Genomic DNA, 14,769 nt, shown 5'->3' with positions numbered 1-14,769 from the left:
CTGGCCCAGCCTCAGCTGTTGAGCCCATTTGGGGAGTGAAGCAGCAGATGGAAGATTTTCTCTCTCTCTCTTTCTCTCTCTCTCTTTCTATAACTCTGACTTTCAAATAGGTAGGTAAATCTTCTTAAAAAAATAGAACTTTCCTTGAAGTCTTTATGATTCTTTAAAGTATGAAATATTGAATATGCCTAATTCCTCCCAGAGGCATTTTCAATATTAATTCAATCTCCACAATTCTTTCTCTTGTAATGACTATTATTCCTTAGCTGTAGCCTAGAGAACATTGTAATGAAACTTCAGTGAACTTATTTTAGGATTAGTTATTACCTAAGTGATGATATACAAATTATGTCACAGCTTACATCTGCCATAGGATCTCATTCAAGGCTGAATGGGAAATCAAAAGTGCATATTGTGTTTGAGCTCTGAGCTCAAAGCAACGGACTGAGTTAATTCAAACATTTTGATTTTGTACCTTACCGTATGATAAATCTATACAAATTTTTAGCAACAAGTATATTTGCAATCTTTTCTATCAGATTTATCATGATTCAGTAAGGAATTTGATCTTCATAAATCTCTGTATCTACAATTTTGTTACAAATAAACATTTTTCTTTCAGCCTCATGCGAGTCTTTTCTTCAAAATTAACATTCATGGAGATTTACTTAGACTTCTTCCCCCCAAATAAATGAGGTTAGTGAATGGCAGTTAGGTGTGGGCTTGCTGAAGTCTTCCTGTGCATGTTGGAGGTAAAGGCACACGTGACACTGATTGTCAGGAATGACAAAGTCATCCAGCATATGGCTCAGCAGGTGAGACAAGCAAAGGAAGAAAGAGTGACGAGGTCAAAGCGACCACTGACATGCAAAGCACTCAGTGAAGTGGAACTCTCTCTGACAATAAGATAGTATTTTAGATCTGTCAGCTGGCCTTCGGTGTTACAATCCAACTTTGGTAAGAACTTGCATACAGCCAATAACCTCCTGATCTAGATAAGAAACCTAATTTCCAGTTCGTTTTAAGGCAGTCAAAAGTAGTTTTGAATCCTCTACTTCTCATTTGGGAGATCCAGATGGAGAGCCAGGCTCCTGGCTTTGGCTTGGACCAGCCCTGACCATTGTAGCCATTTGGGAAAAGGACCAGTGTAGGGAAGACCTCTCTCTCTCTTTCTCCCTCTCTTTCTCTGTCATACACGCGCACACACACACGTACACACACCAATCAGAAAATCTTTTTCAAAAGTATTTTAAGGTCCTTTCTCTGTGCCAGGCTCTACTGTACACTGTGGGGACACAGCATAAACTTGGAAGAAGCCCTACTCTCAAGATGCTTATCTTCTGTAGGGAGTGGATCACTAAAAAAACAAACAAACAAACAAACAAAAAACACCAAACATTAAGAAATACACCAGGCACAAATATGAGCATCAAGAAGACACAAGAGGGGGATGTAGTGGACAGTGACTGCAGAGCTGCCCTAGCTGGGGTGTTTGGCTCAAGTCTCTGAGGAGGAGGTATGGAGCTCCTTCATGAATGAGACATGGTGTGCATAGGCTTAGAAGCATGGCAATGAGTCTGGATTTCATTCTAGATGGGTGATTTCCCCCAGGAGGATCATAGATTCTGACATGCTTTGGAAAGGTCCCTCTGATCACTGGATGTAGGATGGACCGGAAGGATCCAGGAAAGAGGCAGGGATGAGTGAGTATGGAGTGTTGTAGGTGGGAGGAGAGGGTGGCATGGTTTATGATAGTGGAGTGGCAGCAGCGATGTGAGAAATGGCCAGTTGCAAAATATAATATGATATTAGGCTAACCTAACTAATAACATGAGGATACTAAAAAGTCTGTGGAAACATGGGATGAAGAAAGGGGCGGGAGTTGTGGCCAAGTGGGTAAAGCCACTGCCTGTGATGCTAGCATCCCCTACGGGCACTGGCTCGTGTCCTGGCTGCTCCGGTTCCAGCCTGGCTCCCTGTTACTGGCCTGGGAACAGTAGCACAAGGTGGTCCAAGTGCTTGGGCACCTGCCCCCCATGTGAATGAAGCTCCTGGCTCAGCCATTTGGTGAGGCGCTCTCTCTCTCTCTCTTTCTCTCTCTCTCTCTCTCTTTCCCACCTCTATCCCTGTAACTCTTTCAAAATAAATAAATAAAAATCTTTTAAAATGATGGAATTCAGACCATGCTGTGGTTTGAAGAATTGTCTCCTAAGCTCATGTGGTCATTTATACACCAGAAAAGCAGAAGTTAATGGTACTAAGAGTGTGGAAATTTAACCCAATTATGGTGCTTAGAATATGGGCCTAGTAGGAGGAGCTTAGAGCCTTGAGGTATGCCCCTGGGTAATTCGAGGAGAGGGCTGGGGTAAAAGCTTGGATTGGGCTCGGCTGTTGTCTGATGGCTGGCTTGCCATGGTGATTCTTCTTCGCAGGTGCTCCACCATTCGCCATCCCCTGGCTCACATGATGGCCTCACCAGTGGAGCCTGTCAAATCTTGGACCGGGGACGCCCCAAATTGTGAGCCAAAACAGGCCTTTCCCTATAAGTAGCTTGCCTTAGGTATTTCTTTGAAGAGACAAAACACTGACTCAAAAGGTAAGTTTGTTTTGGTGCAAAGAAATTGAAATTCGTGCGTAATTTTTTCATGGTAGGCATTTCTTCATGAACTTTTTGAAGATCCCTTGTGTAGGAGTAAAAGACAGGAAGGTATATATGATAAAGCCAGATTTGGGGCTAATCCACTGAATATCTGACAGTGGCATTTATTTAGAAGAGAAGGCTTGATGGCAAAATGATTTGGAGAGGGGAGAAAGAGAGACTGAATAAGGTTTTGTTTTGGCCACACTATTTGCAGCGTCTATGAGACACCAAGTGGCTGGATCCAAGAAGCTCTCTGGGGAGAGTCCAGTGGGAGACTGACTCAGAATAGGTTAACATAACAGTATAGAAACGAGCATTTCTGTGATGAATGACTTGGGGATCTTGGACTTTGGAGAGTGGCTGAGGTAGTTTTAGATATAAATCAAGATCGATTGATCAAGCAAGTCAGACTACAGGAAGTGTATAAACTGGTCATTACTTGGCTTGCTTCCATTTAAACAGTTCAGTGATAATGTATATGATGTTAAAATGGCCTTAGCCTTCTCTTTTATTTTCCTAAGAGTTTTATTTGATTTTCCTGATTTGTGAGAGGCGGACAGAGAGCTCTCATCTGCTGGTCACTCCTCAGCTGTCCCCAGTGAGCCCCTCTTTGAAGCTGGGAGCCGAGAACTTAAACCAGGTCGTCCACATAGGTGGCGGGAACCAAGCTCCTGCAGCCAGAGCCAGGAATCACACCCAGGGATGCAAGCACCTTAACCACCAGACCAAACCCACCCCTCGTGAAAGAATTTTTATAACCAGCTTTAAATCCTTTTACTCATCCCTGTTTGAAAGCTCACATCTTGGAAAAATGATTTTGTCAAAGCTGATTCTGTACCCAAGGGTGCTCCTCTGCCAACAGCACCCAGGAGTTGTCTTTGTGCACACAAATAGAATTGGATAAGTAATTGGTTTTTGTTTTTGGTTTTTTGGTTTTTTTTTTTTGTTTTTCATTAAAGAGGCCTAAGGGAAACTAAAATACCCTTAAGTGGTTACTTACTTTTTTTTTTTTTTTTACCTACTAAAAAGATCAGATGCGACCACGCACGCAATCCACCGCTGTCTACATTTCAGCGACTCTCACCTTAATTCACTCCCATGGACTGAGTCTGTCCTTGGAAGGCTGTACAAAGTTCATGAACACACACAGAAGACTCTGGTAAGTTCCCTCCAGTCCTACTGCCCATCCTTTGCCCATTTCCTTGGTCATTGCCCAGGGAGCAGAAGTGACCGCCAGACAAGCCAGCCAGGTGCGTGAAATCACCTGGCTTCCTGGAGCCCTGGGCCGCCCGATGGCCCCGGCAGCCACGCCCACGGGGTTTCCCCTTGACAGAAGTTGGGCCTCTTTCCCCTGAACTCTGACCTAGCTCTTTGCATTTTCACTCCCTTGGTGCTTAGGAAGTAAGCTCACTTGCCTCTCTTCTTGGAAACAGCCTCCCACAGTTCCCCTAGTGTCTCTCCCTGGCTTCCCCCCCCTTCAGTTCTCGCCCTGTCCCTTCCCTTTCTAGTCAATGAGTAATTGGTAAATCCTGGTAATTCTTCCCAGGTTCCCTTAGCGGCGTGTTCTCCCTTCCCAGCATGCCTGTGCCTTCAAGGCAACAGTCCGCACCAGCGGTCTAGCCCCAGCTCTGGGGGCAGCCTGCTCTATTCGTCCCACACCTCCCCTTCCTTACTTGTCGTTTCTCCAGCATGGATGACACTGACTTCCCCAGTTTGCTCTCCACACTCAGCCCCGGGGGCCTTGTACGGTGAGGTAAGTGTCTGTTCCCACTCTGGCTGGTATCTGACCCTTTGCCGGTTAGGGTCCTTGTCCGTTCATTTTTGAATCCTCTGTCACTCCTAACTCAGGACAGCAGAGTAGATGTTTACCAGTTTGTTGTGTGAATTGAGTTCATGGACCAGCTAAATTTCTCCCCTTTCCAGGTAATGGAGTTCCAATACTGCAACCCACCTGGGTCCTGTTTTTGTAGTCTGTCATTACGCCATGTCTACCTTAGGCAAATCTGGTTTTATTTTTTCACATAACCATATATTCCTTCCTATTATTGTGTAATGATAAAACATTATGTAAGTGTTTTCCCAATTTTACTGCCACCTGACGGAGACGGATTGGGAAGCTCTTCCGGGAACTGTTGCAGTATGTGACACACAGAAATTGTTCAATACATATATGTTGAATGAGAAAATGAGAGGCCGGCGCCGTGGCTCACTTGGTTAATCCTCGGCCTGCGGTGCCGGCATCCCATATGGGCACCGGGTTCTAGTCCCGGTTGCTCCTCTTCCAGTCCAGCTCTCTGCTGTGGCCCAGGAGGACAATGGAGGATGGCCCAAGTGCTTGGGCACCTGCACCCTCATGGAGACCAGGAGGAAGCACCTGGCTTTGGATCGGCATAGCACACTGGCTATAGCAGCCATTTTGGGGGTGAACCAACGGAAGGAAGACCTTTCTCTCTGTCTCTCTATCACTGTCTAAATCTGCCTGTCTTAAAAAAAAAATGAGTAAATGAATGAATGACTTAAAGGATTAATGAACACATTCCTATCTCTTTATCTACCAGTTCAGACTACTGATCCAGTAGGTATGAGTGTTTAAAGACATTACTTTTGCTTTTCTTCCATTTTCCAAATCAAACACACCATAGTATACTATTGTTTCTTGCTTTTCAATACTGGTTGAGCATGTCCAAACCATAAACATGAGATCCAAAATGTCCTAAAGTCTGAACCATTTTGAGAGCTGACATCTGCGAGTGGAAGACTCCAGCACCTGAACCTATGTGAGCCATCGCAGTCAAAGCACAGGTGCACTAAAAAGGTTAGGTCAATTTGCCTTCAGGCTATGCATAAGGCCTATAGGAACTGTAAGTGAATTTCATGCTTAGCTTTGGGTCCTGGCTCCAAGATATCTCACTATGGATATGCAAATATTCCAAAACCCCCCCAACCCCAAATCTAAAATCTGAAGCACTACTGGTCCCACACATTTTAGATAAGGGATACCCAATCTGTATCTACTAGCCCAGCTTGAGTGTAATGAAAGACTCTAACAATCCCCCTTCAAACACAGAGGTTAGCAAAGATCAACTGTAAATGATAAGAACAGTGTGCAGTTGCCACCACCAAGTAAATCAGTCTGATGGCGAGGTTGCCCTGTTCAGAAAACGTGTGTGTGTGAACGTTCTCTCTCATTATTGGCAATTTCTCCAAGTAATGTGTAAGACTATAAAATAGTAATGTGCTTTCTCTGTAAGTAGCTCATTAACACATTTATAAAATGCCAATTAAAATGAGGTAACTGAAAAATCTGTGGCAAACAGGAATAATGTAGCATTTAAATAATATTCACGGTATCTGTTTTCTCTAGATGCACAGATACAGAACTAGATGACAATTTTTCGGAGTCAGCAGAGGATTCAATTAGAAATTGCCATCATTGGCCGGCGCAGTGGCTTAACAGGCTAATCCTCTGCCTTGCGGCGCCAGCATACCGGGTTCTAGTCCCGGTTGGGGCACTGAATTCTATCCCGGTTGCCCCTCTTCCAGGCCAGCTCTCTGCTGTGGCCTGGGAGTGCAGTGGAGGATGGCCCAAGAGCTTGGGCCCTGCACCTGCATGGGAGACCAGGAGAAGCTCCTGGCTTCGGATCAGCGCGATGCGCCAGCTGCAGCAGCCATTGGAGGATGAACCAACGGCAAACAGAAAGACCTTTCTCTCTCTCTCTCTCTCACTATCCACTCTGCCTGTCAAAAAAAAAAAAAAATAGAAAAAATAGAGAAATTGCCATCATGGCTACTTCGGATGGAAAGCTGAATGCCCCTTGACTAAGATCATCAACTCTGCTCGCTGCACAAGTAGCCAATTAGGAAAATAATTACAGGCAACACTGCCCCATTTTGTTTTCAAAACCATTGTTAATTAATAAAGATATTAATATATTTTAAAGAGCAAAGAAGAGAGTGAGAAAGAGAGAGAGAGATCTTTCCTTTGCTGTTTTACTCCCCAAATGGTTGCAAAGGCCACGTCTGGGCCAGTCTGAATCCAGAATCCCACATTCTGACCAGAACTCAATGCAGGTCTCCCACATGAGAGGTAGGGACCTACGCACTTGAACATCACAGCCTTCCAGAGTGCACATTTGCAAGAAGCTGGAATTGGAAGCAGATCCAGGCCTGGAGCCCAGGCATGCTGACCTGGGATATGAGTACCCCAAGGGACATCTTAGCTGCTGTGCCCAGGGCCTGCCCAGTGTGTCCCCATTTAGATAAGAGCAGTTTGGATTATTAACCTTCCACTCTGTGAGGAGCATAATTGTGAGTTATGCCTAAATAGGTATGGGCAAATAAAGTTGAGAATTTAGATATTATATATATATATGTGTGTGTATGTTTACATTTATTTATAATCATTAGTAGTTTAAAATCTTCATGACTATTGGTATGTAGCCACAAGAGTTTTCTAATCCCTGATTGTTGATGGGCTGTATCATTATGCTAAAACTGTAATTTGTAACAGGAGTAGAAATCTGAGCCAATCTATGCCTATGATAAATGTGTGTATATTTCTAACAGGTGATTTTTTTCAGTTGAACTTGCTGTTTATTTCCATAGTTTGTATTAACTGACAGCAACAATTCTGCTTTCATAAAGATGAGAAAACACAAATGCTTGGATGTTTTCAATTTGGATTGCTCCTTCATTTTGTGAAATTTTCAGGGTCTACCAGGATTTGTCTGAGGGTACTTCAAAAAGTTTGTGGAAATGCAAAATAAAGAGATAAGCATAATTTGGTGCAAAAGTATTTTCAAATCCATCCATAGTGTTCGCATAGTATGTGTTTTCTATGAGGTTTTTGAAGAAACCTTTGTATGCATGTATTTAAGAATATTTTTTGCACCAGATAAGCTTATCTTTTAATCCCCTTCTCCTTGAATAAAGAAGATTGGGGCAAGCAGGGAGAGAATGTCCTTGTGATGTCTGGCCAGCTTTTAGGCAGCGAGAGGGCATTTTTCTGACTAGTTTGGCCCAAAGAGAATTTTAATAAAAACCATTCGTACGCCCAGCTACATCCTGCTCCATGGCATGTCGCTGAGCTGGAAAATGATCTAGAGAAGCTTAATTGCTTTAGACACAAATATTTTTAAATCATCAGATTGATAACAAATCAATAATGTTAATATTCATATTGCTCCAAAAGGCACATCTACCCAATTCAGTCACTCTCTCGGCCCATTCTTCTTTTGCTTGCATAACAAAGGCCAAATGTATTCTGTTCTGTGACTTGAGCTTCTGATGTCAGCTTGGGTTATGAGACTTGTCCAGAGGAAAGTTCCTCTCTTGAGATTTACAAGCCTGGAGGAGGAATCCCTGGAGCTTTCTACAAAATGTAAATGAACCTGAGACCCACAGGGTAATGAGGCTACGGTGACAGCCTTTGTCACCGTACGCCTTCTGGGCTGCCAGTCAAGCAGCCGGCCCCGTGTGGCAGGAATGTTTGTATTCTGTGAGTGAGGGGTGTGTGCAAGGAGACCCCCGAGAGCCCGTCCACACCGGCACTTTGCTCACGGCCTCAGCTGGCTCCTTCAGAGCCTCTCCTCCCAGTAGACAGGATGAGACGTGAAGGAGTCTTCTCACCAGCCACAGCGCTGTATTTAACTCCACCTCCCCCTCTGGGGCTTTCCTCCCATCAGGACTTGCGGCAGGCACAGGTGGGCCTCCCTTTAGGAGCCTTCACTCCATTTCTTCCCAGGTGATCTCGGATAAGCATTCTTTACAATAGACGCCAGGTGCAGAGTACTGACGAACGAGCCAGGCATTGTTGTCATTTTGGAATTGGAGTCCAGAAGCCAAGGGTGACAACCAGATCGGAGGTGAAGGTGGCAGGATGGGGTACAGGGAGGAGCCCCAGAGACCACATGGGGGTGGCAGTGCACCCAGACCACAGCTCTTCTTAGCAGGAGTGCACCTGGGTGCCTCCACAACCCGTCGCGTTCCAAGTTGACACCATGCTATAACATTAATATGTCGTGAACTGCAAAAGCTCAAATGCGACACTGAGAGTATTGTTGGTCCCCAAAATGGAGAGGGAGGACTTTGCAACTGTGCAATACAGTTCTCTTGAGCGTGGCACTGACCCAGCCAACACATTATCTGTGTCCTTGTGTGCCCTGCCACTCTGGAACAGCGTGTGTGTGTGGGGGGGGGAAGATGCCCCACAGAGACCCCAGGGAGCAATAAGGTTGAGGACCTGCGGTGGAGGCGGCCTGTACAGATGAGCAGATGTGTGGCGGGACAGGGTGGCAGCGATGAGCCCCCCAGGCCTGCAGGTAATCAAGGTTTCCGATGCCCTTGGCTGGCTAGGAGAAAGGGCAGCGTGTGGTTCCTGAGCCCAGACACCATCCCTGTGGCTTTCCTCCCTTCTCCCTTTCCAGAAGATGGGGCCTCCCTAGGTACCTGCCTTTAGTGGAAAGTCTTAAAAGATAGTGTACCTAATGGTCACCGGGTGGAACGTTACGAATGTGTAAGTTTCACACTACCTCGGAGACCCTGACTCAGTCACTCTGATGGGATTCAAATGTATATTTTTAGATTTATTCATCTGAAAGTCAGAGTTACACAGAGAGGAGAGGCAGAGAGAGAGAGAGAGACAGAGAGACAGAGCGAATGAGCATGTGCAAGCACAGGCTTCCATCTGCTGGTTCACTCTCCAAATGGCTACAACAGCCAGGGCTGGGTCAGGCTAAAGCCAGGAGCCAGGAGCCTCATCTGGGTCTCCCAAGTGGTTGCAAGCACCAAACCACTTGGGCCATGCTCTGCTGCCTCCCAGGCAAATTAGCAGGAAGGTGGATATGAAGCAGAGTAAACGGGACTCCAACCAGCCACTCCAGTATGGGATGCCAGCATCTCACATGGCACCACAATGCCGACCCCTGGAACAAATCCTTTGACAATGACTAGAGTTCCTGTGGTCCTGAGAGACTCTGACGAAAGGGACCGAGAACCCTCCCCTGGAGAGCCCTGCCTAGGCCATCAGCAGTGGTCTCTTCGGCCCCCTGGAAGAATCTGTCTTTTAAATTCTGGGTCTGCCACCTCATGTGTGCCCTTGAGTAGTCTTTAGCCTCTTGGCCTCAATTTCTGCATCTGTACAATGGAAGAATAAAAAAAAATAAAACAGGGTGGTTGTGAAAATTAAAAGACAGTAGAGGGAGAGGCTGCTGACCTGTCCTCACTCGGCCTCAGCCTCCCCCCAGGCTCACTGTACGCCCACCTCTACCCTCAAACACTGTTGGAAGAAAAACTTGACTGCCACGTGATGGGTGAGAAAAGACTTAAAAACCACTGCGGTTTGTGAATTTCCTATCATGGATATCGAGGCTTGGTGCCTAAAGTTTAAACAATGAATGGATGTTATTGAATCTCACTGTTTCCAGGCAGCTGAAGTCTACATTTTAAAAACGAGATCTGTGGTGGCACCTAGTGGCCAAAGTGTCAATTACCAGGCTTTAAAAAAGATGGGCGGGCAGCGGGCACAGCGCCTTGATTTCCAGTTCTGACTCTGCTAGCTTCCTGTTACCGTGCACCCTGGAAGCTGTAGGTCATAGCAGATGCACTTGGATCCCCCTACCACCCATGTGGGAGACCCAGATTGAGCTCTGGCTTCCAGCTTCAGCTTGGTTGTCCCAGGTGTTTGGGGTAATCAATCAGCAATATGGAGATTCTGTGTGTGTGTGTGTGTGTGTGTCTGGCTTTAAAAGTAATTGACGGCAGCCCATGTTGTGGCTCAGCAGGCCAAGCTGCTGCCTGCAATGCCAGCATCTCATATGGGCACTGGTTCAGGTTCCCACTGTTCCAGTTCAGATCCAGTTTGCTGCCAGTGAGCCTGGAAAAGCAGCAGAAGATGGCCCAAGGACCTGGGCCCCTGCACCCATGTGGGAGAGAAGCTCCTGGCTTTGATCTGACCATAGCCCTGGCTGTTGTGGCCACCTGGAGTAGTGAACCAGCAGATGAAAGATCTCTTAATCTCCCTCTCTCCCTGTAACTCTGCCTGTCAAAGTAAATCATTAAGAAAATAATTAATTAAAAATACAGTAGATGAAGTAGTTTCCTTGGCATACAAATAAATAATACTGCATTTACTTAAGACTTTTGAGAGCAGTCCAACAAAGAATGAAACGGTGCTGAATCAAGACCATCATTCATGAAATGCAAACAAACTGAAGTTCTATAGCACTATTTATTTATTTGAAAGAGTTACAGAGTGAGAGAGAGAGAGGTCTTCCATCTTCTGGCTTACTCCCCATGTGGCCGCAATGGCCAGAGCTGAGCTGATCTGAAGCCAGGAGCCAGGAGCTTCCTCTGGGTCTCCCACGCAGGTAAAGGGCCCAAGGACTTCAGCCATCTTCTACTGTTTTCCCAGGCCACAGCAGAGAGCTGGATGGGAAGTGGAGCAGCCGGCACTCGAACCAGCACCCATAGAGGATCGCCACAGCACTGGCCCCAATGTAGAACTATATTTTTAGTAGTCAAACTTTTCCAACCAGTTCAAGCAGACAATAGCACGAGGTCATCCAAGGTGACATCCTTCTAAAAATGCTTTTTTTTTTTCTGGAGAAAGTTGTTTGGATCAGCATGTGGCTTGCAAAGAGAAGGCCAAACACAGGAGAGTCTAACAGAGACTGTCAAGAGGTCATAGGAGGCCAGTGCCATGCCTCACTTGGCTAATCCTCTGCCTGCGGCACCCTGGGTTCTAATCCCGGTGGGGGCGCCAGGTTCTAGTTCTGGTTGTTCCTCTTCCAGTCCAGCTCTCTGCTGTGGCCTGGGAAGGCAGTGGAGGATGGCCCAAGTTCTTGGGTCCTGCACCCGCATGGGAGACCAGGAGGAAGCACCTGGCTCCTGACTTGAGATCGGCGTAGTTCCTGCTGTGGTGGCCATTTGTGGGGTGAAACAACGGAAGGAAGACCTTTTTCTCTCTCACTGTCTAACTCTGCCTATCCAAAAAAAAGAAAAAAGAAAAAAAGAGTTCTGGCTCCACTCCTGATTCCAGCTACCTGATCACATGTACCTCGGGAGGCAGCAGGGTATGGCTCAAGTAGTTGGATGCTTGTCACTACGTGGGATACAGTTCCTGGGTTCTAGCTTAGGCCTGGCCCAGCACCTGATTTAAAAGTATTTGGAGGAACAAACCAGAAGCTGGGAGCTTTGTTTCCAATTAGAATAAACGAATAGAAATTATTTATTTATTTGAAAGTATGGTTGGGGGCTGATGCTGTGGTGCAGCAGGTTAAAGCCCTTGCCTGAAGCGCCGGCATCCCATATGGGCGCTGGTTCTAGTCCCGGCTGCTCCTTTTCCGATCCAGTTCTCTGCTATGGCCTGGGGAAGTAGTAGAGGATGGCCCAAGTCCTTGGGCCCCTGCACCCATGTGGAAGACCAGGAAGAAGCTCCTGGTTCCTGGATCAGCTCTGCTCCGGCCATTGCGGCCATTTGGGGAGTGAACCAGAGGATGGCAGACCTCTCTCTCTGGCTCTACCTCTCTCTTTAACTCTGTCTTTCAAAAAAACAAATAATAAAAAAGAAAAGAAAGGTATAGTGGGAGAGAGAGTAGGTGGGGAGAGAGAGGTTGGGATCTTCCATCTGCTGGTTGACTCCCCAAATGGCAGCAACAGCCAGGGCTATTTCCGGTAGAAGCCAGAACTCCACCTAGGTCTCCCACGTGGGTGGCAGGGACCCAACCGTTTGAACCATCCCCTGCTGCTTCTAGGGCTCATTCATAGGGAGATGGATCAAAAGCCACTGGCTTTTTTGGAGTGAGTGCTTCAAAATCGGATGCTGGCTTTGCAAACAGTAGCCTCACCTTCTGTGGCACACACTAGCACAAAGAAAACATTTTAAGACTTCAAGGGGCCGGCGCCATGGTGCATCAAGTTAATCCTCCACCTGCAGCACCGGCATCCCACATGGGCGCCGGGTTCTAGTCCTGGCTGCTCTTCTTCCATTCCAGCTCTCTGCGATAGCCTGGGAAAGCAGTAGAAGATGGCCCAAGTGCTTGGGCCCCTGTACCATGTGGGAGACCTGGAGGAGGCTCCTGGCTCCTGGCTTCAGATCAGTGCAGCTCCAGCCATGGTGGCCACTGGGGAGTGAACCAATGGAGGAAAGACCTTTTGCTCTCTCTTCCTCTCACTGTCTGTAACTCTACCTCTCAAATAAATAAATAAAAATATTTAATAAAATAAAATAAAAATACACATGGCTCTGTAAATAACAAGATGTTATTGACATGCTAACTTTGGCAAGTTAGGTAGCAGTCAGTTAGCTAGTACCCATCTCAACGTGGTGTAGAGTATTTTGTATATTCATCCCTTTACTTTGAAGGAACATTTCTTGGTATTTTGGTTGAGAAGCCGACTGTGCAGCAAAGCTAGTATCCAGGAAGGCGGTTTAAAGGCGAGCTCTTGGAAGGAATCCTACCCAAAGGGCTGGGCCTGGAGGGAAACTGGGGAGAGGCAGCGATGGTCTCCTGTGAGAGGAGCGCTGAAGCCAGCATCGCCCCTCACTGCTGTCCCTCTGGGGGCAAGAGAGCAGAGTGTTTTCCTTTTGCATCCAAGGGAGGAAGTTTGGGTGAGTCAGTTCCAAACAGGGCTGGCAGTTGAGGCTTCTGTCTGTGGACAGCACCCTCTATAGCTGGGGAGGAAGTACTACAGCCTCAATGGTGACCTGCAGGCCTATCAGTGTCCACTCTGCAAAGCAAAAGGGCAATGACAAAGCGACAGGCTTTCCATCCCCTCGGAGCTTAAGGGTTCACAGCAAACAAATGACCGCTGAGAGCCGTGCTTAGGGCTGGGACGGAAGAGCGGACTATGACAACAGGGTCGGAGGGAAGAGAGGAAGAGAAACGTTCTCACCTCAGTCCGTTTCACTATCAGGGTAGTGGGCAGGAGGGACGGAGACGAGAGTTCCGATGGCACAGAGGCACTGTTAAGTTTTCACATGGGGACAGGACGCACAGAGGAGACTACTGAAGCGGGGACAGCACAGATAGAGTTGGGAGGACATTGGCCATTCCAAGTCCACAAAGGGATCAAGCATTTGCTTTCAAAGGTCACCCCAGGGTGGTCCTACGCCTTGGGTCTCACCTCTTAGCGTTTCCTTCTAGATGCTGTAGATCCTGTATGCAGTGGCCTGTTCCGTTCTCCGAACACAACATGTTGACCTCATCCTTTGTATTCCCCTTTGACACCAGTGGGATTGGCTGTAGTCTTTAGGCTCCAGCTCCTATTTCACCTCCCCCAGAAAAGCTTTTCTGCCTTTGAGGGCCTCTCTCTACCATTATTCTCAAAACAAAGGACGGATTCCTTAGTTTAATGCCCAAAGCCCCGTATGACCTGGTCTGTCTTTTACCTCTTCAGACTCATCTGGTCCCCCTTCCCTGATACTCGTCTGCCAGCCCAGGTGGTAAACTTGTGGATTACTTACTTTTTTTTTTTTTAAGAAAATACCCTTGATTCTTCTTTTTTTTTTTTTTTTTTTGACAGGCAGAGTGGACAGTGAGAGAGAGAGATAGAGAGAAAGGTATTCCTTTTTGCCGTTGGTTCACCCTCCAATGGCCGCCGCGGTAGGCACGCTGCGGCCGGCGCACCACGCTGATCTGATGGCAGGAGCCAGGTGCTTCTCCTGGTCTCCTATGGGGTGCAGGGCCCAAGCACTTGGGCCATCCTCCACTGCACTCCAGGGCCACAGCAGAGAGCTGGCCTGGAAGGGGGCAACCGGGACAGAATCCGGCGCCCCAACCGGGACTAGAACCCGGTGTGCCAGTGCCGCAAGGAAGAGGATTAGCCTATTGAGCCGCAGCGCCAGCAAATACCCTTGATTCTTAAGCATGGTGAAGAGTTCATTGTTACACTGAGAAAAAGTAAACTGTGTTCACAAATAAAATTTCTGGTAGTTACACACCAAAGAATCATACTTGAATCAGGAGGGTTTGCTTTGCAAGTTCACTGATGCACTAAGTCTGTTCTGTTATCTGGGAGCCAGTCACCCCTCGAGCCTTAAATGCCCACGTTTGCCATAAATGCATGCCCATCTCTTCTACAGGACATAGGAAACTGCAGAACTGCAAGGGAAAATTAAAGGAGTCTAT

This window comes from Lepus europaeus, chromosome 6 (assembly GCF_033115175.1).
Source record: "Lepus europaeus isolate LE1 chromosome 6, mLepTim1.pri, whole genome shotgun sequence".
In the NCBI taxonomy this organism is placed as follows: Eukaryota; Metazoa; Chordata; class Mammalia; order Lagomorpha; family Leporidae; genus Lepus; species Lepus europaeus.
Note: the sequence above shows the minus strand (reverse complement) of the source record.